Source organism: Amblyomma americanum, chromosome 5, assembly GCF_052857255.1.
Source record: "Amblyomma americanum isolate KBUSLIRL-KWMA chromosome 5, ASM5285725v1, whole genome shotgun sequence".
NCBI lineage: Eukaryota > Metazoa > Arthropoda > Arachnida > Ixodida > Ixodidae > Amblyomma > Amblyomma americanum.
In genome coordinates, this window is record NC_135501.1 from 96,344,112 (window position 1) to 96,370,993 (window position 26,882).

The following is a 26,882-nucleotide window of genomic DNA, read 5'->3' on the forward strand; positions in this document are numbered from 1 at the left end:
ATGGCGGGCGACAATGAGCAAATGTGAGTTTTGCTTGGTTTTACCGGTTTATTCCTGCTGGCTTTTTAAGCTAGCCGTGTCACGGTGTGACCCGCAAGGACATAAATTCTGAGAAGTTGCTATTGAAGCCTGAGTTGCATGCTCCATTTTTGCTAACCCACGTCTGATGTGCTAAGCGTTGCTAGGGGGGAGGGGGGAGCTATGCGGGCGCGTAGATTGGTTTCCGTCAAGCTAGCCGAGCGAAGCTGCAATTCATTCATGACATTGACTAGTGCGCCTGTGGTCTCATTTTCTGCCCTTCAGAAGGCGTCACGCTTTCCAGATGACATCGCGCGTTTCCCCCACTTTTGTCCGCGTGGTTCTTCCTCTCTTCCAATGCAGCGATACTGCGCGCTTCTTACGTTCTCTCTCCTTCTTGTGCAGTGAAGGCTCCCAGCATGTGACGCGCCGCTTATGCTGAGGCTTAATCTTCCATCTGGAGCACCTTGAAAAACACTTCTAAGGATCATTCATTGTTGAAGCAGTCCTGCTTCGATATTCTTGACACTGTGGTCGCCGTAAAGCATTAGGCAATAATAATCTTTTTTTCTGCCTCATATTTGACATGCAAAAAAATATAAAATTTTCACCAGTACGACACCTACATATGTCAACCCATGTCTGCCACTCTTATTTTCCTTCCACAACGCTCAGCTAGCCGAGTAAGTGTTCTCTCATCCAGGCTCCGGTCCAGAGGATATTAGCTTGACTTTCAAGCCGCTAGCGAATTTACAAAAATCTGCAGTAGCGTGGCTCCACCTCCCCTTGCATCAGACGAACGATGAGCCCTGAAATACGACCATACACCAGCCTGCTGCACGCCTGGAAGTCACGCCACTGACTTGAGTGACACCTCGTCTGACTTGGGTGCGTGTATTCTTTGCAGAAAGTCATTGACGCGTCGCCGTCTAGCCTACAACCTCAATGGCAAAGACTGCGGTAGCGATGACAGCTACGCCCACACCCTTTAAACACAGCCCTTGCAAACGGCCTGCGGCATCATTCGTACTGTCTTTGTCACTGCAACACGCCACATCTAGCACCAGGAAGATTATCTGCAGCAGCTGCGGCCGGCATCCTTTATGCCCACAGGAAGTGTAAACGTTTGCTTTTGCCGTAATGGTCACTGCACCAGACGTGCTTACGTGCTGCAATGCATGCAGCCAAGGACCAGTTACCACCTCCTACGACAGACCATATTGGCGGCTGCATCTTTCTAGAATACGAACACTGTACAGACCGTGAACACGTAGGAAAATCTCTTCTCTCCTTGCGGGAGAAGCATACGCGTTGGAAAGCTTCACTTCTGCCTTTTTTTCTCAATCCTTGCTCCATCATCTCTAACTTTAAGAGTGGAGGCATTGTACGGACCGCTTCTCTTGGCCTGACTCCGAACGTTTGTGCCACAGCATTCAGCGCCACCTCAACAATTTGAGAAAAAATCTACACTAATCTCATCACATCTTCGACCCATTGGACGGCAAATTACAGGGAAGCTTGTCTTTCTCTCTTCTTATTTCGAGTTCTCTATTCGTGCGTTACTTTTTATATAACATCAGTTTGCTGTGAACTCCCGTGCTGTAAAGACGTCTTCCTCTTTCCTCGCAAATGGTCCGAAATTGCAGTACATTCGTCAACAGATAGCGTACCACATATTCGAACGGTCAAGTTAGAAGAATTAGGCAATGCTTTGCCGGTCCCCCCAGGCGTACAAACATGCTGCGGATTAAAAAAAATGTCAGATTTTTTTCCCAACAAACCATCACTTGAAGACAGAAGAGCCATGCACACATGCTAGTGCACTCTAAAAATCCGTTCACTGCTGAAGCATATATACCACCCCCATGCTACAAAGTGGCCTTCTAGAACACTATTTAACAACAAACTACATGGTACCCGGCCACTGCTCTTGTGATTTGAAGAGATGTGTAAAAACCTTGGCGGACTAGACACATTGCAACGCACTGCTTGAAGACTAGATGCACCGCCGTCATGGTACAATTTTCCTACAGTCTGTGATTTCACTCTTACACAGTTGCGTAAAACAAAAATTGCACGACAACATATAATACAACAATTTATTACACTCGTAGAAAAGTACAGTACTTTTACAACTTTTTATATATAGGTGGTGCCAAAACAGATATCTTTTTTAAAAAGCGCGGTGGTACAGGGCAATTCAATGAAATAGTAAGGCTTCAACAATGCGCAACTATCTTCACTGCCGAAAATTACGTCATCAGCTACATTTACACAGGCTTGTCAAGAGCACCTATATCCCTTCATTTTAAAATGCAATTAATCCGCTGCTTGAAGAATTCATACAAAACATGACAACCGCCAGAGCTGAAGGACAAATCATAAAACTCTGCTCGGTACCAAGTCATGCCAAAAGTACAGACAACGAGAGATGCGATTTGTGCGCTGCCCAAGCAGGTGGCAAGTCGATAAAGAAGGCAAATGTTCCTTTTAAGGGTCGCACGAAGCTTTGTACACCGTAAATTAATTTAAAAAGGTTGTAGGCTTCGAGCAACAAAATAAACAACGAAATATACTTGGTAAAGCCAGATTTAGGTAAATGAAAGTCATGTTTGCCCCAGCAGCGTTTCATTGAAGTTATTTTATGCCGTCTCTGTATAGGCCATACACAACTTGCAAACAACTTTCTATTGTCAAATGAAGACAAACCCGATTGCGAAATATGTGGAAATGAACTTAGAGTTATTCACATTTTATTATCATGTACGAAAGTTGAAAAACTACGGAAAATGCATTTTACTGAGTTTCATAAAAACTCGCTCCTTCACACATAATGTTACTTTTGGGAGAAGATACAATTGTCAACATATCCTGTGTGTTTCTCTTTTTAAAAGAAACAGGTTTTCTGAACAAACTCTGAATTTTTACTCACTGATTCGCTTCGTTCTTCTTCCGATTCGCTTCCGACTTCTCAATCCTGAGAATAAGGCTGCGGATTTATTTTACTGGTTGGAAAGCTCTACCTTCTTGCCCAGCCAAGGATGTCTGCTGAGGTTACCCGATCTTCTTTAAATATTTTAGTATTAGCCATTCATAAAACTTTTTCCTTCATCACTAAGGTAATACAAAACAATTTTTTTGGCCCTCTACACCACCTGTAATTATTCTTTCCAGAACGTTCTGCAGAATAAGAATTTCCCCTATCTTGAAAGTGGCGCATGATGGCCTGAGTTGCCTATGTGCCACACAAGCCGACACAACACATCAGAGTTTTGCAAAAATTCTGATTGTTTCATAAAATAAGCATTTATTTTTCTTCCCAATACAGCTACCTACGAGGGAGGAACGCGGCCATCTGAAAGCCTTCTTCTTCCAAGAAGTTCAAAGCAGGAACTTCGCAAATTGCATGTCGCGTTGGTTCATGTATTCTCCCACAAGGAAGCAACTCTAGAACACGAGACTAGACCCATTGGAACTGTAAAAGATGAACGGAAAGCAGAAAAGAACGAGAGTTCAAAATAATTACGCCCACTTTGCGCAATGATTCTTGAAACATTGTACACTTTCGTCTGCGATGCGGCTTAAACTAGGAAGATCTTGTTACTATATTTATTTCATTTATATATTCATTTATACTGCAATCTATTTAAGAGGTTTTCTAGTAGAGCGAAATAAAACCATTAAAAATGATAGAGAAATCGTGTAAAGATGAAAATTACAAATTGCAAAAACACCCATTGAAGTAAAATCAAGAACATCGCAATAAAATATAAGATGGCGCAAGCACTAAACGATATGAACGGGACCATAAGAACGAAGTAAATTGGCAGTGAACACAACACAAAAATATTGCTTGGAAAACTACAAATCAGGGGCAAACATTCTTGCGCGTAACTGTCTGATACTGCATTAATTGCAACTTTTTTCCTATCGGTAATGTCCGTGGAGAAAATGAGCATGTAAAATCATTATTTGCAAGAAAATAGTTATTGCCACATTATGACCACGGTTTCTTTCGTACGCAGGAGAAAACAATATGATAATGAACATTGGAGGTTTGGTTTGGTTAACTAATTGATACAGTAATATCACTCGCAGTACAGAATCAATTTCAAATGAACCCATGTAATCTCCTCAATTTTTCAATGCGGCGGCAGCTGGTGTGTATGCAACTACTTCTTTATTCCAGTATGATTATTCGTAACGCTAAGCTGATAACTTGCATTTTGGACATCTGTTATAGAAAATGCTCACTAATAGAATACCGGAATTTTAGACGTAAGTTCTTGCGGCATTGCCATGTATTGGTTTCCAAACTTTATTTCAGTAGTAGCACTTTAAAGATTAAAGAGCACGGTGACCAGCATACAGGCAATTGTTAACAGTAAATGTTATCAGAGTGCAAGCACCGAGGCTTGAGAGCGCAAGAAGTCGCTGTGGCTGTTATACAGTTTTACTCACTGAAGAGGACATATTGATGGCGGTCGTGAAGGTAAGCTGACTTCCAATGTGTGAGGCACTAAATATCTGTCATGAAATTTGATGAATAGTTTTTTCGAAAATCTTGTCGAATATTTTTGTGAATTTGATAGCAAATGCGCCTGTTTGCTCGCACTCACCTTTTGATGCAGCGAAATTGTTTAGTGTTTTTGTTAGAACGTATTGCGGACCGTTCAAAATCGTCTGGCTGCTCATCAATCTGTATACGGTAATTTTTCATGTATCTGACGAGAACAAGAACGAATAAAGCTGGGCATAACGAAACATTTTCTGTTATATTCATTCTTTATTTATATAACGCAGGAACCATGGCAATCCGACGGGGTTTAATATTCTTCGCGCATAATAAACCATCAAAGTTGTGAAGAGTGTCTTTGTTTTATTTTTCAATTATGGCATAAAAGGGCAATGCTCTTCGATCCACGGACTCAATGAGAGCAAAATGTCTACCCATATAGCCTTGAGTGTACATTTGAGTAGGTCCTGCTAATTACACTCGTGTCCAAGTTGTTGGGCCTGGGCAGTTGCCACATAGCGTATCGCCATATAGCACCAGTTCTTTCTGGATTCTTGAACACTGATCCAGGGTCCTCTCTCAAGATAAGCAAAAAAAAAAAAGTGTCTAGCTTTCATTCATACTCTTTAGCCTCGTTTCCAAATAGTCAGGCTAAACACAAGAGACGATTGTAAGAGCGTCGAGGAACTGAAAGCGTTTGGAGACACTTTTCTTGCACATACTGCCATGAATCAATGCAGTTATTGCGCGACACGCTGCGCGGCCTTCAGGAGCGGGTCCCGCACTCTGGAAATATTTATGGTGGCTATAACTTCTGTCAAGAATGAATGGTCGCCGGCGGCATAAGTAGCTTTCTTTTCATTTGTATCTTCCGCTTGAACCATGCTTTGGTGGTAACATTCTTATGGTCGCGGGCCCTCGTATTTTTAGCAAGACGTTTTTCTTCCATTGACTGCGCTGCAGAGGGAGCGTCTCGTCGCAGCAACCAGTGAGGAACAATTTGTTGTATAAAAGGAATGAGCACAACTTCCCCTTTAAGTAGGCGGGTTTTTCTTCCCTACCGAACATATACTGCCGAGCTGGTCAGTGACAGCTTGTTTGTGCGAGAGAATAACTCTAAGGAGCACATCGAAATATCTCTGAATAAATGCGAGCCCCGTTTTACCCCAAAGCGTTTGTAGTGTAGCAACTCATGGAGTCGCCCTGCTCTCTCTTTACTTTTATGCATCCTGAGCGACCGTAATCTGTCGAAAGAGAAAAGGCTTCGCGTCCTTTGGAGTGCTAGATGTGTTAGGGAGGGCCACTAAAGAGCTTAGAAGCATACTCCTTCGGCTGTATACTTTTGACTGCGGCAGTAGATCAAAGAAGTTTTAATGCGGATTACTTCACACGTTTATGGAGAACCTGAGCACGCTTAGAGTTCAAACACGTAAACCTGAAAACGATGTCAAAGCTCACGGCCAGAGAATGTACTCGTGTGCGGTTGAGTAACGTGAACGTGGTCTCTAGCTCCGACGACTCGCAATTTTTATAAACCTGCGCTTCGACGGAAAGTGAAGTCGAGAGTTCTTCCAAGCCACTCATTACGCGCGGGGTCTATCTTTGAAGGTGCCTCTTTTACCTCCTACTTCGTAAAACTCGCATACACTGGGAAACCCTACACCGCACCTTCGTATTCAGAAACATGCGCAATACTTCTACTTCTAGATTCGAAAACGAAAAAAAAGACATTTCTTTACCAGCCGTCCGCAGTGGGGCAAGTGGAGACAGTGGCGGCATATACTGACCGCTACTTGATTGCCTCTCTGCCGCCAGTGTTTAACTGGCAGTTTTGCGTGGTTTAACTTCGGTTAGCCTACCCTGAAAGAAACCAAAACTCATCAATGCAGGTTATTTAAAAAAAAGGGATAGCTTAGGACTAACCGCATGTAGATGACGGCGTTTTCTCCTTAAACTCGAATGGTAGCCTGAATACGGCTTCAGTGTTTGCTTGATGAAGTACCCAGCATGGCTCACGGGACGAAGGGAAATTATAGTTATCGGTGACTCTGAAGGCAACAGTTCGCGCAGTTATGAGTCCCTGCTTCGGAATCACAGCTGTTAGAGCTGCACAAAATAGCAGCAAACCAGCTGTGCAGTGACTGATCGATTGCGGCGTAAATCAGTGTGAGCGCCATCAGAAAAAAAAATTCTGTCGTGTGTCTCGCATTTGCCGCTGAGAGAAGCCTCTGGCTCCTCCAGTGAGACAGATGAGCGCGACAACCGCCCTCGACGAGATGCGGGAGGAAAGTCTGCATTCGTGGATGAAGAAGAGGCGGGTAAGTGATGCCGTCAAGTGTGCAGCGATTGGAAGAAAATGGAAGCGGTGCCAAAAGCGAGCGCTCGTCATCTTTTGATCAAACGCGAAGGGCCAAACAAGGCGAGATATGTGTTACGTAACAGAGGGGAAGCCGCCGCGGTGGCTCAGTGGTTATGGCACTCGGCTGCTGACCTGAAAGACGCGGGTTCAATCCCGGCCGCCGCGGTAGAATTTCGATGGTGGCAAAATTCTAAGGGCCTGTGTACTGTGCGATGTCAGTGCAAGTTAAAGAACCCCAGGTGGTCGGAATTTCCGGAGTGCTTCACTACGGCGTCCCTCATAGCCTGAGTCGCTTTGGGACGTTAAACCCCCTTAAAACCGAAACCAAACTAGAGCAACGTAGGAAAAGGATTAAACTTGTTTCCTGACCGTAAAGTCTTCCAAAAAAAAAGCGCAAATGCACCAAATATAAAACATCAATTCAAGACCTAACCCTTAAAGACAACCAATTTGAAGCGAAATTAATTGCCACAACTTTCAGGAAAATGGTTGCGGCAAAGGGAAAGGAGCGCGAAATGAAAAATTATGAAATAGCAAAGTAACAAATGAAAAAGCGTCATTTATATCACATTATGCTGATGCAGTTCATGGCCTGAGACCATCTACGCGTATATGAATTTCTGATGTTGCATAGGTTTCCTTTAACGCCGCCAATACTAACAGGTCCAGTGCCTATGCTGAATTTGAGTACCTCGGTCAAAATCTACACCTGCGTGATAGTGTTAATATCGGAGACAGGGGCTGGGCAAATGATTTTCAAGTATGAGTATGATTGAAATTGCTTTTCAGGCTGTCAATGCGAAGCAAGTGCGTTTCTTTTGTGAGGACCAATATAACCCGAGAATTAGTCTCAGGGTTTGATATAATTTGTTGCGCACTATTTCACGTCACAACTCAAGAACTGCGCCATCAGTGTATTGAGTGCACAGTGCAGTCGTATCAAATATTTGTTTTCGAAGTAACAGAGGTAAAATGTAGGTCACATCTGACGTAATTTACAAGGACGACGTCGGGAGAAGTGCCATGAAAAATGTTCCTTGTTCTCGTTACCGTTGAATTATCATGTCTAACACTGTTGCAATAATTTTTGAATATTGAAAAATTGTAAGCTACTGCTAATGAATATTGGAAATAATGATCCATTCTTCGGATGTGTAGAAAAATCTTCATGTCCTAGTGTTTCCATCGGTCGCACTGCGCAGTTAGCTGGTGTAAAAAAAGCAGTAGGCAACGCTTTTGAAGTTAGCAACAACGTTATTAGGAAACAAATGCTAGCCTGGCAAAAAGAAATGCCAGCCTGCCGACCGGATAACCCGCCGTTGTGGCTTAATGGTTAAGACTCTTGTCTACTGAATCGGAATACCCGGCTTCGACACCGACCGCGGCTGCCGTGTGTCGATGGATGCGAAACGCAAAAGGCGCCTGAGTTGTTTTCGATGTCCGTGAATGTTAAAGATTACCAGGTGGTCGAAATTATTCCGGAGACGACCACTACGGCACCTCTTTCTTCCTTTCTTTCTTCTTTCAGTCCCTTCTTTATCCCTTCCGTAATGGCGCAGTTCGGGTCTCCACTGAGATATGTGAGACAGTTACTGTGTCCTTTCTTTTTCTAAAAACAAATTTGAAATTCAATTAAAATTTCGCAGGATGTCTGCACCTATATTGATTCTTAAATCGAAATCTTGCAATATATAGAAAAATTGCCTTCATAAAGACTTTCGCGTTAAAGATTGCTTTAGTTGCTTTATTTATTTATTACTTCTATTTAATTATTTATTTATTTACTTCACTATACTACAGGCCAGATTGGCCGACGCAGAAGGCGCATAAAATAAAAACTTAACACTTACAAATAAATGTCCACAATTGTTGGACATCATCAAAGCTCTCTGCAGTTCTTCCGCATTGTATGTTGATTCATAACACAAAAAAGAAAACATCTGCGCATAATATGCCATTTCCTAAGCACTAAGAAATGATATGTTTTATTTTCAATATAATGTTGCGATATAAAGGTTCGTAAAGGTACAGACGTTACCACAAAACAATAACGAGCCGTAAAGCGGCATGCTAGCGACGAGCACCAAATTCGATAAGTAATGGCTAGCCACATGAGTAAACAGAAAAAAGAAGAGCGTCACGTCGTTAGCCGAGGGAACCACCGAATAAGCAACACCCAATCAGGGAACATAATCACGAGGCCAGTTGTTCAGCGTGACCTCATTGGGTCGAGGCCCCATTACCGAATGTGAACGTGTCCAGAAGTTAGGGTGGGAACAAATTCCGTCTAAAGGCGGAAAAAAGGCAGATGGGGAAGAATAGAAACAATCTCTTGTTGAAGACGAAATGGAACTCTGCTTTATTTTGTACGCCTTGGCGAGAACAGCACATGCCGCCATGATTCTCAGTAGTATATGAAAAGGAAAATAACTGTCCAAGGTACAAAAGAAAAGAAACAATAAAATGCGAACTGCAACAACGAATTTTGTTGAGTACCTTCTTCTGGTCTCGCAGTAGCTTGGTCAGTCCTGCGTGTAACAAAGGAGCCAGCACTGTGTTTCTGTAATGAGAGGTGTACCCTAGATTGCGACAATCGGTTATAATAAAATTTCCTCTACTTCTAGGTCATAATTAATCAGGCTTCTTAAGCAAAAAAAAAAAATTAAGGTAACGCTGCTCTGCCCGCACCACCACAGGCACAACTGGTGCACTTCCAGGAAAGGTAGTCAGGCGAAGAGAGCTGACGAGGTCCGCATACCAAACAACTTAACTATCGCGTGTAATGGCCGGACAACGGAACCTGGGAACGAGTTGGAACAGCTTAGAAGATATGAAATATTTTCTTGCATGGCTTTTGAGAGCTACACGCTCCCAAAATCTTGCTCAATAATTATTCACGTACAGAATATTAGACGTTGAGCCAGTGAGTGCTCAAAAGTATTAAAAATTTGAAACAAGGTGCATTTATCTGCATTTATATAACCTTGATTGTTCTCCTTTTTAAACTTTTCATCGTGAAGCTTAGAGCTCTTAATGCTTAAGCCGACGAATATGTCAGCCTACAAAAATGTATTATGATTGATTATTATGTATGCTATAAATGCATTGCATGATGTCGATGATGTGTTACACTGCTTATCTTTGTATTATTGCCGACACTGCTGTATATAAAGAATTTAATCCCTAGATAATCTCAAGGTTTTTCAAATGACACCGCGGATCTACGCAACGCCAGAGCTTGCTGTGTGGCAGCCTGTTCGATGCGGGAATAGTTTGGACTGCCGTGTGCCAGTGTGCTGCCCATAATCCAACGATTCGCAAATGCATACCAGCTTGTCGCGTTGAAATAACCGTGCTAGAGAGCTATGAAGCGATCGCCCTTTCATCCCGTTTCCTATGCGAGCTTGAATACATGCCGATAAATGGACTCAAGTGCACAGCATCCAAAAGGAGAAAAAAATATATTGAAGTTTGCTTCATTCACGTCATTCTCTCTTTATTTATTTTAACATTTTAACATCACATTTTTCATAATGTAAGTTACCAAATTCAGGTAACGCTTGCAATTTGCGAGCATTACATTAGGGAGATGTCCTTGACGAGCGACACAAATTCACGCTAGTCCCTATTAACTCACATTCATTAAAACTCGTAACCACGAACTTTAAGGAATATACAGCCGTAAATATGGACAGCACGAAAGGAGAACTAAGCTGTTTTGTGACCAATGAAAACGCATTTATCAACGTTAGTTACACAAACGCAGATAGAAAAAAACGAGAGAGAACATAAACGATCGCAAATCATCAACCGTGACTCATAAAATATTTACAAAAAGAACATCTGCGTCGAGCATCACCTTGATCGCAGTGACAAATCCTCTCATTATATCATATATATACAGGTAACTTGATGAGCCAGTACTTCCAACTCGAGGCATGGACTGCAAAGAGCGCAGCCTCCTACTGAGACTCAGGGTAGGCTGCGCCAACACCGGCTCCCGCCTTTTCCGCATCGGCCTCTCTGACTCCCCGGGTTGCTCCTTCTGCACTTACCCGAAAGAGACTGCCCAACACCTCCTGTGTGTATGCCCTGCCCTTGTCTCCGCAAGTACTATCATGCATGCTGGCTACCGCTCCCTGGGCCTCCCCTGCACATCAGCGGACCACCTTCTCTTCCCCGGCTGTCACAATCCTGCCAAAGCCCTCCGGCACCTCCTCAACTTCCTGGAGGCCTCCGGCCTCTCTGGCCGCTTATAGGCCACAGGGGACTGCGTATGTCATTCGACATTATCATTGCGGCTGCGCGCCTACCCTTTCCTTTCAATCTTTTTTCCCCTCCCCTCCTCTTTCTACGACACGCCGGCAGTGGGCGTGGAGGCTAGTCCTCCAGTAGACAAGCCCGTGTCTCCCTCCTTTTCATCCTTCCCAACAATCACTGAAGAAGAAGAAGAGCCAGTACTTAGCATCCTAAGCTCAAGTTTCCACTGAATTCTCTGTAAACTACTGAGCAAAGTGTTAAACGTAATTTTGGCATTGTGTGCACTTTGGTTTTATGCTCGGATATGAAAATCATAAAGGTTTTGCTCTGCTGGCGACACTACTGCCAAAAGACATGGGCTTTTTCTTTGTGTACAGCCGTTCTTCATTGGCACGTTAAGTGCGACACAAGTTGAGAGCGCGAAAGCTTATATTGCTGAGACCGTTACTGCGCGTTTTATCATCTGGTAACCTTTTCTTCATCGGAATGCTAAGCGTTGAAAGAGAATAGGCGCCGGATATTCCATTACATAAATTTTTACGAATATCTTTGCTCTGAGCGTATGCATAAAAATATCAACCGAAAGCTCTTTTAACTGAATTTATAGTGATCCGCTGAAGACTGTTTAGTCCTGCGAGTAAACTATAACAACAAGGAGCTACAACAAAAGTGGCATGTTCTACTCCTCTCATTAAACTGCTTTAAAGGTTGGAATGAAAGGCAAGATTTCTCCAACCGCAGCTGCAAAGATGAAACGTGACTTACGTTCTTGCTCCCTTTCTTCTGCCACTCCTCCTTCCACGATATCAACTATAGCTGATTTTGTGTATAAGTGACGAGAAAACTTTATCGCGTCATGGCATGCGCCGTGTAGTGGGATATATACAGCACCCCTAAAGTTCAAAGTTTGTTTAGTGGGTCGTAGAAGTATCGTGCTCACCACTGAGAAACTTGGTAGCCTCATAGCTGTCTCAGCAAACAGAATATACGCCTGAAAAAAAGGAACTATAGCCTCAGAACTTTTGACACTCCCTGTACATTGCTCACCTAACCGGTAATATCGGACCATGAGCGACACTGAAAACGCATGGATGCCGCTGACTGACAGTATGTGCTTGGGTATTTATTGACAATATATCCCGGCCGATTCTGGAAGGGAGGGTTAACTCACTGTTTAACACTGAGTTTAGCATACTCCGCATTTCATGGGGCTGTTGCGCACACCACACTTAGATCATTTAACGGTTCTTCAAGGCGTCTTGTAAAAAGTAGAAGATTATCAATATTATCTTCTGATTTTGTATATAATAAGGCATGGAATGAAAACGCCCATGAACGTTTATTCCTTGCCTTTGTCACGGATCTCTCCGGAGAATACTCGAACCGAAAGAATGGACTAGGCGACCGGTGTACCGACACAAACGCACATTTAATACACCCTCCGTGACACACGCACTAGAACACAAAACAAACAAAACTAGCACAAAACCCAAACACTATAAATACACCCGACCCGGGCACACTGCTACCAGCGTCTACTATTAGCGTTCTACTATTCGTGGTCGGCCTTCGTGCTCACGGTTGGTTCGGTGCGGCTGCGGCGTTGTATGGATCCAGTAGCCGGCGTCGAGGCGGTGTGCGACGTGCTTGGGCTGGCGTCGCTGGCGGTGTCGCTGGCTGCGTAGTACAAGCTCCTGGTCCAAGCGCCTGTGGAGGTGATACCAGTGTTGTCGGTGTTGGGGGCACCACCCGGTTGGGTGGCAACAACGCTGGAGACACCCCTGGCCGTAGCAGGTGGTCGCGTACTCTGTTGATTCCCAGGAACGGGCTCAGGCACGGCAGGAAGTCCACGATGCGAAGCCGTAGAACGCGAGCTCACCGGAGCAGTAGCCGGCGCCGCTCTGTGTCCCTGCCGATGTGTCCCTGACCTTCCGGAGCCTCCGCTTCTCTGCTGTACCCCCCCCCCCCCGTGCCTCGCTCTCACTCGCCCTTTTATAGCCTTCACATTAGTATACGTAAGCCTTGTCGTCGTCTTCTCTTCTCCACCAATCATCTCTCCACCTCACCGAATGCTTCTCCACCAATTATCGCTCTCCACCTCACCGAATGTTTCTTCTTCATCTTCTTTATTCTTCGCTTAATCCACGTTGTTTTCTTCACACCTCTTTCCTTTAAAATTTAATATGGCGCCTTCAATTATATGTAACAAGGGCCCCCTCTCAAGAGTTTCTCCATGAAAAACTGCTCACGTCATCTTCTCTTCAAGCTAGCCAGCTAAACGACTATCTTCTGTGGCGATTCTGGACCCAGCACACACCACACCGCAGATGTCCAGCAGACACCAAACGCACACCACTAACACAGCACACCAAATTGCGTTTTCAGAACACTAACACACCACTGCCGTTGTCCGTACAGAGTCCTTAATAAACATGTTCGTGTCCACAACACACTCTCTTGTATGATCACATAACATCAACAACAGCAAAAACAAACACAAGGTAAATCTCAGAGATACATAAACACCGCAATAACAAGATACATCCCAGAGATATCTAGAGCTATTCAGTTGGCTCTACTAATGAAGTCCGCTGCAACGTTATCTCTGCCTTTAATATATTCGACCTGAAATGAGTATTCCTGCACGGCCAATTTCCATCTCATGACTTTACTATTGTTCATTTTGGCCTTGGTTAATTATTCAAGTGGCTGATGATCTGTTCGAATCCTGACATGTCTTCAATAACGATAAATGTGGAATTTCTTTACCGCCTGCACCACCGCCAAACAATCCTTTTCAACAGTAGAGTAGTTGCGTTCACTAGCCGATAATCTCTTGCTTGCAAAAAACACCGGATGTAGCCCGCGATTCTCTTCTTGCAAGAGCACGGCTCCTAACGCTCGGTCTGGTGCATCAGTGCGAAGCACAAACTACCTAGATTCGGAGCAAGCAGGACAGGCGGTTTTGCAATGTGCCCTTTTGACATCACGAATGCATTTTAATGTTCAGCAGTCCACTTTAGCTCATTGCTTGCCCCCTTCTTAGTGAGTTCGACAAGCGGGTTGGCTATGTGGGCATAATCGGGAATAAAGTCGCTGTAGTATCCCGTTAGACCCAGGAAAGACTGTACTTCTTTCTTGGTAGTCGGTGTCTGGGCCTGCTGTATTTTGTCCAAGATGTCGTCTTTCGTCGCGATGCGGCCCATCCCCAGCTTGTGTCCGAGAAAAGAAATGGCTTCAATGCCCACCCCACATTTTGCCGGTTTTATGGTCAACCTGGCTTGCTGAATTCTATAAAATAGTTTTTCCAGCGTAATTACATGCTCTTCCCACGTATCTGTTGCCACAAGGATGTCATCAATAAAGTGTTCTACATTTTGAAGCCCATCCAAACCTTCCTCATCAGCTTCGTGAATATTGCAGATGCTGTCTTCAAACCAAAAGGCATGAATTTAAACTCGAATAAACGCACAGAGCACGAAAAGGCAGTCTTCTCTTCAGACGAATCTTCCATCGGTATTTGCCAATACCCTTTGGTAATTCAAATTTTGAAAAAAAATCTTTGTGAGCCACCTTAGCGAACATCACGTCCGCTCTTGGTATGGGTTCTGCATCGGGTACTATGATGTCATTTAGCCGACGACAATCTGAACACAGTCGGCTAATACCATCGGGTTTTTGACAACCACGAGAGGCGCATTGTATGCTGACCACGACCTCTCAATCACACCAAGCTCCAACATATCCTGCGCCTCATTTTCAATTAATTCTTGAACTGCTAAAGGTGGTGGTATTGCTTCACGCTGATTGGCCTATCTGTAGAGAGATCTAGTCTACAACATAAGACATCCGTTTTGCCCCGCACATCCGAAAACACCTCCCCTTTGTTTTGCAGTAGGGCCTTTATCTGTGATCTTCGGTCTTCATTCAAATTGAGGTTTATTAGCACCCTATTCCATCCTACAGTTTTCTTCCCACTGCACGTGGGCACCTCGACAACATCATCTGTCTCCTCGGCTACTACCGAGCATGCTACCTTGGGGGCGCACTGTACGGGACCTCTTTCTTCGTACTTTTTGAACATGTTTGCATGCAAATCCTTCATCGTGTTAGTTATCAATAACTCATATTCCAAGTCAATTTTATTCTTAGTCACATGATAAGGTCCTTTTCACTGCATCCGTAACTTACTATGATCCGTGGGTAGCAGGATGAGAGCCTTGTCGGCCGGTTTCAGATTCCTTTGAGTGGCTTTCTTGTCATAGTAGGCCTGATAGCATTCGCGCGCCCTTTCCAGGCCTTGATGTGGGAGCCTGCATGTTTCTTCCAACTTGTCCCGCAACTCAAGAACATATGTGTATGTTGTCTTGAGATCTGATGCAATCTCCCTATTAGCCGGCAGCTCCTTGAGTATTGTAAGTGGACCTCTAACGGTTCTCCCATACGACATCTCGAAGGGCGAGAAACCAAGACTCGTTAGCGGTACTTCGCGGTAAGCGAACAAAAGAGCTGGAAGATATCTATCCCAATCAGTAGGTCTCTCCTGGAACATTTTCTTGATCATATTTTTGAGGGTGCCGTTGAACCGCTCTGCAAGCCCGTTACACATGGGATGGTTAGGCACTGTCAGTAACTCCCTTACTGACAAAAGGCTGTTAACCTCCTCCATTTGTTCCGAAGTGCAGTTCGAGCCCCGGTCACTAAAAAATTCCCTCGGGAACATATAACGCGAAAACATTCCCACAAGACCCTCCGCCAATTGTATACTGTCAATAGCCCTCAGTGAAATAGCGTCAAGATAACGAGTGGCCACGTCAACCAGAGTAAGCACATATATCTATTGCCTTTAGTTGATACTGGAGAGATTCGCCCCACAATGTCAATAGCCGCTCGCTGAAACGGTAGGTCGATGGCGGGCACCTTCCCCAGAGGTACTGGACCAATTCTTCACTTCGGAACTGTGCGCTGGCACACGTCACATGAGCGGACAATGCGCTTAACGTCACTCTGAACACACGGCCAGAAGAACTTCTCTGTGATCCTAGGCACCGTGTTTTAACACCGTGGTGTTCGGCCATAATGGCGTCATGTCCTAGGCGTAGCACGGTCTCTCGCATATCTGTTGCTAACACCAGCTGTTGGACTCGCCTTCCTGAACTAAATATCAATTCCCTGTGCAGAAAACCGTTTACCAATTGATATTTGAATGACGTACGACTCTTCTTTTTTTTTCACTTTTCCCGACTCTTTCGAAGCAGGCCTTCAGATTCGTGCCTTCTTTTTGCCTAATTGCGATTTCGCTCGGTGTTACGCTCAGGCACATCGCAACAGGAGTAGAGAATGGACGCTGCGTTGCTCGGGCTGTCGCTTGAGCTCTTGTCTCCATTGTCGACGAGACTATGACTGCACCCGTCTGTGCTATGGCGGGCCTTTGCTTCTTTGCATGTTCCTCAACGTCGAGCATCCTCCACTCGGGATCGGGGTCTTCGACACTTCTTGCACCCCTAATGTTTCCCAACATGAGATCGTAGATGGGTTTGTCTACGCATTTTGCCACTACCTGCCCAGTATAATATGGCGTCGACACTAGAATCCTGGCTTCAGGAAGGTAACTTACTGTGCTATCTACAAGAGTGACGGCTGATGCTTCCCCCGCAAGATCCTCGTCCTTCACTAGGCTTCTCTCAACCAAAACTGTGTTGGCTCCGCTGTCTCTAAGCACCAATATAGGACGCTCCCCTATTTGCCCAACCACCACTGGCATTGCTGCTTTCGACTTGGGTGTTCCACTCACTGCCTCATTTTCCAGCGGCGTTTGCTCTCCTCAGCTGCGCAAATTCGGATGGCGTGACAAGTTCTTAACTAGAGTGACATCGCCCGCAGCTTGGTCCTGAGTTCTGTATCGGCACTCATCCAGAGTATGACCCCTCCTCTTACAACCTTGACACACAACCTGTTCTTTTTGGGCAGCACTACTAGTCCGACAGTCAACTGCACGGTGTCCTACCTTGCCGTTGAGAAAACACCTTACTGGCGCCTTAGAAGCACCGACATATGCTCTTGGTTTTGCCGCATCTGTCTCTAGGGTCTCTTGGGTTTCCACCTTTGCCTTACTAAAATTTCTTAGCCCTGGAGCTATGAGGAATTAGTCTGCAGCGTCGGCGAACTCTTCCAATGAACACAACTCTCTTTCCTTCAGCAATAGCGCTTACTTTGAGCTGCAACACACTAAAAATTGCTCTGTGACCAGCTTGTCACGCACCCCTTCAAAACTCTTTTCAGTGTTTGACATATAAAGTCACCTATCAGAATAGTTTTTCAGCTTGCAGAAAAACTGTTTAGCGGTTTCCGAATCCTCAGGTTTCGCTGTGCGAAATCTCTTACGATAACCCTCTGCCGTAAGCCTGAATCTTTGGAGGAGTGCCTTTTTGACTTTCTCGTAGTCCATGGAATCAGCAGCAGGCATCCTTCTAAAGACATTCAGTGGCTCTCCGACTAAACACATGAATAATGCCGTGGCCCATTCACTGCACTCCTAGCCTTGCCCCAAAGCTATCCTGGCAGGCTCGCCACTTATCTTTGTCACGCATCTCTCCGGAGGACACTAGGACCGAAAGAATGGACTAGGCGACAAGTGTACCCACACAAACGCACATTTAATACACCCTACGTGACGCACACTATAACACAAAACTAACAAAACTAACACAAAACGTAACGACAATCAATACACCCGACCCGGGCACACTGCTACCAACGTCTACTACTAGCGTTCTACTATTTGTGGCCGGCGTTCGTGCTCACGGTTGGTTCGGTGCGGCTGCGGCGTTGTATGGATCCAGTAGCCGGCGTCGAGGCGGCGTTCGACGTGCTTCGGCTGGTGTCGCTTTCGGCGTCGCTGGCTGCGTAGTACAAGCTCCCGGTCCAAGCGCCCGTGGAGGTGATGCCGGTATTATTGGCGCTGGGGGCACCACCCGGATGGGTGGCAACAGCGTTGGAGACACCCCTGGCCGTTGCAGGTGGTCGCGTCCTCCGCTGACTCCCCTGAACGGGCAGAGGCACGGCAGGAAGTCCATGATGCGTAGTCGTGGAGCGCGAGCTCACTGGAGCAGTAGCCAGCGTCGCTCTCTTCCAGCCGATGAGTCCCTGACCCGCCGGAGCCTTCGCTTCTCTGCTGTTCCCCTCCCCCCCGTACCTTGCTCTCACTGGCCCTTTTATAGCCTTCGTATTCGTACACGCAAGCCTTGTCGTCGTATTCTTCTTCTCTTCTCCACCAACCATTTCTCTCCACCTCACCGAATGCTTCTCCACCAATCATTTCTCTCCACCTCACCGAATGCTTCTCCACCAGTCATCTCTCTCCACCTCACCGAATGCTTCTTCTTCAACTTCTTTATTCTTCGGTTGATCCACGTTGCCTTCTTCTCGTTTTTTTCTTTAAAATTTAATTTAGGCTGTTTCAAATATATGTGACAGCCTTGTTGCCGGAAGTGAAGCTGATTGAAACATACACAATTTGCTTCAGAGGCGCATGCCGGAAACCTTCAATTAAATATTGTTTGCGCGCTGTATATATTTATTTATTTATTTATGTTTATTTAGTACATACTGCAGACCCTTTTCAGGGTCCAAGCAGGACAGGCATATATTCTTAAAAATCAAAAGATACAGAACACAATGAAAAGAAATATACATAAAAATGAGGAGACAAATTTTGCAAACTATTACGATGTCATAACATGATTCCAATCGGATATTGTCCGCGGAAAAAACGAATATTTAAAACAGTCAGTTTTCGCAAAATACGGTGTCAATGAGTGAATGTGATGATGTCGGGTATAACGTTAACACGTTTTGGCGGGCTAGTTGGTTAAGCATCTTTGTTCAAGAGGGTATAACGTGTGGTTAAGGGGGATATGTACTGTGAAGTATCCAAAGCAAACTTATGGTTAAGTAAAGAATAAAGAAACTCAATGCGATATTTTCCTCTTCGCGTTTCAAGTGTTTAAATATTGTTAGCCGCCATGAGGTCAGTGGGGGAGTCGGTGATTTTAAATTTGGAATAGATAAACCTAACAGCTTTTCTTTGAACCCTTTCTAATTTATATATGTTAAGTTTAGTGAATGGGTCCCAATCAACCGAAGCATACTCAAGCTTTGGCCTGATGTAAGCGTTATACGTTAGCAGTTTTACATGAGAAGGTGAATTTCTTAGTTTATGCCTCAGAACACAAAGCTTTTTAAATGCAGAGGAGCATATGTTATCTATATGTGAGTTCCAGGAAAGACTGCTTGTGATTGTTACACCTAGATATTTGTAGCTATTAACCTGCTTTAGTGTTGATAATCCGAGTGTATACACGTGGTTAATTGGGTTATTTTTATGTGTTATTTGCATTGAAACTGTTTTTTCAGTGTTAAGAACCATTGAAAACTCACTGCACCAATCAAGAACATTTCGAAGACACTGGTCAAGTTCGTTTTGATCGTTAATACACGTAATTTGACGGAAAACGACACAATCATCAGCAAACAAGCGAATATGAGTTCCTGGATTAACCACATTAACAATATCATTGATATAAATCTGAAAAAGCAAAGGCCCCAAGACGCTTCCTTGGGGCACCCCAGAGGTGACTGGGAGACAACTGGAGCTGCACCCACCGACTGAAACAAATTGCACTCTATTCGTGAGGTAATCTTGAATCCAGGTTATTTATTTAGTACATACTGCAGACCCTTTTCAGGGTCCAAGCATTACCCTCATCACACTTGATAGATGTGTAATACGACAACTTTCGTAAGTCATGATACACGGCAAACAACTACTCGTTAGCGTATGAAATATTCTTCGTTGGATTTAACTATCGCGCACAACGATCCTACGAATTAAAATGAACACCCGGAAAATATATGGCAACAAAAATTTGACATTCAATCTCCAAAGACTAGACGTTTTGGGTTCCCTAGGGAGCATACCAAGTATTCCGTGTATCTAAGAACGACAGTTTGTGTTCTCGGATTTCGCAGAAAACCCCGAACATTAGCCGTTTTTCTTTGATTTTTAGAACGATATGTAACTGTTTATTTTACCATGTGCCAAACAGCCGTTGTTGACTCACAAGCAGCACTACACGATAAAAATTGGCAACGCTTTTCATATTCTGAAAATCAAAGAAATGCTGAGATTCAGCAGTTTGCTTGTTCTACTGGGGACAACAGTTTCCTGGATGCGAGTTCTAGGAAAAAGGTTCATTTTAGCGCCACCCCGCTACCCATGTCGCCTGATATTGTACAAAAGCATAAAAGGCTTAAATCCTTCTTCCTGTCTTCAGAATATTTGAGGTGACGGGGTATCGAGGTACGAGGAGCTACAATAAACGTTTTTCCTAGACCTCGCGTCCCGGAAACTGTTGTCCCCAGTAGTACATTCTTCCTGCCATACACGCATTAAAAGTTCACATCATAATAACGTTTTCTTCAGAACGACTAAAAATGTAACGCAGTTTTTTAGGTGAGACATTCAATAATATTAAAGATAGGCTTTTTCGGGCGAAATATTTGGTTTTTGCAGCATAATATTACGAACGTCGGCAGACACCGCAATGCCGGTCAACTGCCATAACTTTTAAGCTGGTAACTAATTTCTGGTAATCAAACTTTTAACTATCACAGATACACAACTAGATGCAAATATTGATTTGTAGCCGGGGGTTTTAATCGCCATATCAGAATTTAGAATTTCGAAAACACAACTATCCTCGCCACTGTGGCTCGTCAAAATTTCGATGCATCGTGCTAAGTACATGCGCTTTTCAAAGCATGCAAGCAAAGCAACCCCTCCAGTGCACATAACTATAATCGAAAAACCAAAATTTTGTCGAGCCACAGCGCCAAGTGTATTGGCGTTTCCGAATTTCTAAAACCTGAGGTGGCTATACTAACGATTGGCTACAGATTTCTAATTACAACTAGGCACCAAAGATTTAGTTAAAAAGGTAATTATTAAATAATACTTTACCAGCTTACTACTTAGCATGGTTCACCAGTTTTCAGGTGTCCGCCAACACCGGTAATACTATGCCACAAAAGCCAGCCTTATTTTTTTCCTCAAAAAGCCTATTTTTGAAATTGTTGAAAGTGTTTGCTGAAACAACCGGTATGCGGTTGTGGTTAACGCCACCGCCAAAGTTTTTGCGACCAAAGAACAATATACCACTTCGACTTATTAACGTCCTAAAATATAGGTATAAGCAGAATAACACGCGATATTATTGTGCGAGTTTTCTATTGATCACTAAATCAAGTTGTTTATGAGCAATTGTAGGTACAAATTTGTCAACACATAAAGGGATGAAAATTTCGTCTGGATTGAAAAGTAAAGAAAATTCTACTGGCATAGTGATATATTGGCGTTTGTGAGGACTAATTTTTGGCTCCTAATGGAAAAACAGCCTTTGGGTTGCGAATCATTGCCATTAATGAAGCGCAGAAAGAGAACCTATTAGCGAATGACCTTACGTCCGCCTTAGGGTGCAAGTAAGCGTTCAGAACCCAGTGTGTACGGTATGGCCCGCCTACGAATGTCTGCAGGCGACATTTCTCATTACCGGTCGGGGCTTGTAATCGCCCAGTTCTGAGAAGGCATGCGATCTTGAGGAAGGCTGTTTTTTTGGTTTTATACTATATCCACTCTTTTACCAGATGAGATTTACGGCACGCGCCACCTTGTGGTATCTGATTTGGAGCAACCTTGAAACAATACATGAATAAATATTTCACGAATCAGCACGTACTGACGCAGTGAGTACAAGCCGGAAGACATCCTAACATAAAATTAAGCGAATACAGTATGCTATTGAATGGTATAACGTCGTTCTCTAATACGCTCTTGCATAAGTGAATCTTTTGGATTTTGAGCAGCTTATCAATACAGTTGTGTAATATTCAAGTGGGACTAGCGTACAACATTCCATACGGAATTCACTAGTACAGCAGCCTGCAATGACCAACAGGAAATAATAGCAGAAACAACAGTAAACTGAAGCGGAGGCAAATTAAAAAAAATGTTTTTTGACTAGAACATAAAATTATGTTTTGTGTTGTGTTTCCTTTCACAGCAGGTGTCGGTTCTTTGCTATGCCGCTGGTCTCTCAAATAATAAACGACGTGTAAAATAGACACTCTAACATCATTTTTTCGGCAAAGCTTGAACATGGCATTTGATCACAAAAAACCAGCTTTTTAAAGATTTAAAAATCGACTTCTCGTTTCTGGTGCAAAATATATAAACTGCCACACTCAAACGGCAATGTTCATTTTGAAATGTTACTGTGCTGACAATGACGGGTCTCAAAAAAATCTTTCCTGCCATACTCAAATCTTCGAATTAGCAACCGACCTTCGTCGTTCTCCGCACTCATCGCTGTGCCTTTATGCAGTGATTGTGATTTTTTTAAAAAGCATTTAATCGCGTCCCCCAAGCCATTTAATGGTAAAAGTCCGCAATCTCAAACTTCATTAAAAGAACAACCAACCTGATTGAACAGTTTTGAACCAACCGTTATCAGTGCATCAAACTACAAAATCACATCTCGAGCCGTGGAAGCGTCGCATAAGGGGCAACACAAGGGTGTTGGAATTGGGTTCGGAGTCGCTACCGACGGGACCACAGGTCAAGAACGACGGTTGCTCCGAACACCGCCACCACCACCACCACCAGGCCAGGACTGCCGACGAGTAAAAGGACTTCGATGTGGAAGGAAGATTACTGGAGGGTTTATTTACATTAATTACTAAGGTAGAGGTCAAAGGGAACTTCTCTCCGAAGAAAGGATCTAAAGAGAGGCTTAAAGAGGCTTAAAAGGGAGCATGATCTCTAAATGGGGCCCACAAATGAAGCACCCAAAAAGGAACACGACTGAGCGTTACATGGGAGCACAGAAGAGGAGCACACCAGAGGAGCACGATTTTCACTGCACTCGCTGTCCAGTTTTATACAGTTCTTGTTCCCCAGATTCCCCAGGTTGAGGACGTTTCCGCCAGGGTGGGAGTGGCTGATACTTGTATTATTAGCATGCACAAACACGCTGATTTCCTGGCTTGCAGTATCAACTCCAACAAACAGAAAGCACCAAACCACCAACAAAGGAAAGCATAGATGGGACGTTCCGAACAAAAAAGTACTGCCCCACGCGCAAGCGCCCTGAATTCACTCCAGACACACCAGGCTTCCTTCTAATGTCAAACCAAATCCTGCTCGCGAATAATGATCCCTCAATGTTTCCCAAATTTAGGATCAAAGCTAGCGTCCGCGTCATATCTGAGGTCGCAAAGGGCAGACGGCCACGTTGTACGATAAGCGGTGGTATGTCAAAGGCTCCAAATTTTGAATAGAAACTTCAATCCTTATTAATCAAAGCTCTGATCCCCCTAAACCACCCGAATATCGAAAGTCTGCTTAAAATTTTGGCCCACACTCAGATTATTCTGCAGGTTTTTCTCAAAGAAGCTTGATCGCTCGAGACTGAGAATCAACGGCTCCGGTTGAACTCGCAAAGATGCGACTACGCATCAAAAACCTTACTCACTCTCGTACTAGCGAGATGCTTCCTTTAAACTAATTTTGACAATGTTATACCTGGTCACCCTCATCTATACACAAAGCTGCTACAGCTGTTCTCTTCAGAATTCTTCGGCCTTACTGTAATCGGTTAGCCTCCGAATAACACCAACGGCTAATAAACCACACGCCGCTAAACAGAATTGCTCAAATGTACCCAAATACACGTATTTTCATTGACTACGCAATGCACTAGCTACATTTTCGTTATTGTAACAACAAACCCCTCGTATCGCGACCAAGTTTAGCACGTCTGAAACTACTAAAGATACAAAGCAAACCTGTTCCAAAATTTCAAACACACAGAAACTTCCTAGGTCTCGCGAATCTACCAACGCAAACAACTAACTGTCTACTCTGAAACTGTCGTCGCTCTATTCTTGTGATTGTCCTTATCATTTGGTAGCACGGCAATTCGATACTCATATCTAACTCAAAGGGAATAGCCTCTGCCGCAATATAAGAGAAAATACATCTATATCCGATCAACTCAAAACCTTTTCCCAAACAACGTAGCGTTTCCATCTCCGATTTCACGCACCCACAAAAAAGAGGAATAAAAAAACAGCTACTTCGATTGGCTACGCGGGGTGCAAGTTGGCTCACCTCTCCCGTTTTGAAAGGATTAGTTTTTCCGATGCACCCGCCGAGGTCGCGCTCTGACTGCTTGTACTTCTGTCAACTCGTCACAAAAGGCAACTGAAAACCCCCGTTCTTGACCACCCCTGTCATCTCCGCGCCCCCTCGACGCGCTCAGGAGGCCTTGGGAAAGCATGCAGAGTTGGGAACCGACTCCTGTTGATGAACCGCTTCCAGCATTAGAAGCTACCCTTTTTTCTCGTCGCAAGTAAGCTCGGCTACGCTTTCGCCCTGCGCGCTTCCCTGAATCCCGTGCGGAAACTAGACCCGTCCTTCTCAAGTACACGCGCGGAACCCGCCTGCATACCTGGCCTCTGTTTCTGGAGGCACTCGCACGCCTCCCCAGAATGTCACGCGACATAGCGTGTTGTGATCTTTCGGGCCGTTTTGCTTTTTTCTTTACCGCGTTTTTGTCTGGCGTCGAGGTCGAGGGGGAGTTGGTGACTTTGCACCATGAGGGCGAGGTGGAGCCAGTGGAGAGTTTGTGCCCCTAGGATGTGACTTCACAATAGGACGTGGTGGACCTCCCACACAGGGTCGTGGAGACTTCCCACCACGGAGCCATGGGGACTTCACACCACGGGGCCGTGGGGAATTCTCACCACGGGGCAGGGGGGACTTTGCTCCTCGGGGACGAGGCGACTTCAATGCCCCTCATGGCTGAGGCTTTGCGGGTGGACGCCCGGCCGTGACATGCTTGGAGGACCACCGATGCGAGGAGAACCGGCAATAAGGGGTGATGCTCCGCCACCTCCCGGTCGTGGCATGCCACCTCATGTAGGGCCACCCATGGGGGCTGGAGGACCACGTGCCAAGCGAGGCCGTTGGGAGGGAGCGCCAAGTACGGCCTCCTACTACCAGGACTCGTACTGCAACAATGGCGCAAGCCAGGACTATGGAAACAGCGGTGGCTATGACGATGGCTACGGGCAAGCACCTGTCAGCCAGTACACCCATCAATACCCGTACAATGTACAATACGCCCTCTGACATGATGGTAAATAGCTACCAGAGCCAGGGAATCGGCAGTGCAGGCGAATATGGCGACAGTTCTGGTGGCTACAACAGAGATTACTCCAAACCACCGTTGCAGAGGGGAGGCGGCGACTTCAGAAGCAGTGGCGCTGGATATGCACCTCCTGCACCTTCCGCTGGTGGCTACGCTAGCAGCTACGACGACAGGGGATATGTGGGCAGGCAGGGCAACTACGGCGGAGCACGTCCAGCGGTCGACAGCTTCAGTGGAGGTGGTCCCCGATCAGACGATTGCTATGCCCCCTATGACAGCTATGGTGGCGGAGCGTATGGCCAGTCTCGGGATAGCTATGGAGGCGCGGGCCGCTATTAAGAGTTGCAGCAAGCTGTCAACTCTTGCTTTTTGAGAGCAGGCTTAGAAGAGCACCAGTGAGACATTTTTCACGTTTGAAAGAGCCTCCACCATGCTCGCCACCATCCATCTTCAACTTACCATCACGGCCTTGCTCGAAAAAATTTAGATGCAGGCACTGCACTTTTTGTTTATCTAAAACCACATGTGAAGTTCGTGCTGTGTAATTTACTCTTCATTTCTCATTTCCTCACATGCAGCATATTTTGTTTAATTTTTTTAGCATAGCCAGGCGGTTTGGAAGGCCACATGTGCACTGTAATAGGCACTCCCAAGTCTTTATCTGTATGTGTGTTCATGTGAACCTGGCATTCTGTTATAAAAAAGAAATAACTCGTTTGCGCTCCTGCAGCTCTGCCTCTTGTTTCTGCAGCTCTGCCTCTCGTTTCTACCTTTCCATTTCCGCTGCTCTTTTACGCTCCTGTTTTTTCGCCCATCTTTTCGTGTTATCCGAGGCAATTTCGAAATCATCGTCTAATTCTGTCTCAAAAATTTTGATTGCCTGGATAATGTCCGAATTTTTCGCGCTTTCCTCCACATCCACTCCTAACTCATCGCACAAGAACCACAGATCTGCCCTCGACAACCTCGTCAGGTTCATGGTCGCTGCCTTTACATATTGGTTTTGCTCGCTCATGGTGATTCTGAGCTACTACCACTGTGCTACAGATAAACACCAGATCAACCAGGAGTTCAAATTATTAACCGAGAATTTGAAGCCTAGAGGATCTAAAGCAAAAACCAAGCACCCAACCGCAGATGCAGCACCATGTCACCCTGTTCACCCCACCGCGGCCACCAGTTGTTGAGTGTGGGTTCGGAGTAGCTCCCGACGGGGCCACAGCTCAAGAACGACGCTTGCTGCGAACACCGCCACCACCACCAGGCCAGGACTGCCGACGAGTTAAATGACTTGGATAATAGAAGGAAGATTACTGGAGGGTTTATTTACATTATTTACATAGGTAGAGGTCAAAGGGAACTTCTCTCCGAAGAGAGGATCCTAAAAGGGGGCTTAAAGAGCCGTAAAAGGGAGCATGATCCCTAAATGGAGCACAGAAATGGAGCGCCCAAAAGGGAA

General features: G+C 44.9%; 1 pseudogene; it reads left to right on the forward strand.

Moving 5' to 3' along the window:
- LOC144134056 (uncharacterized) lies at positions 1–25,762 on the forward strand (annotated as a pseudogene).
- The last annotated feature ends 1,120 nt before the right edge of the window (positions 25,763–26,882 follow it).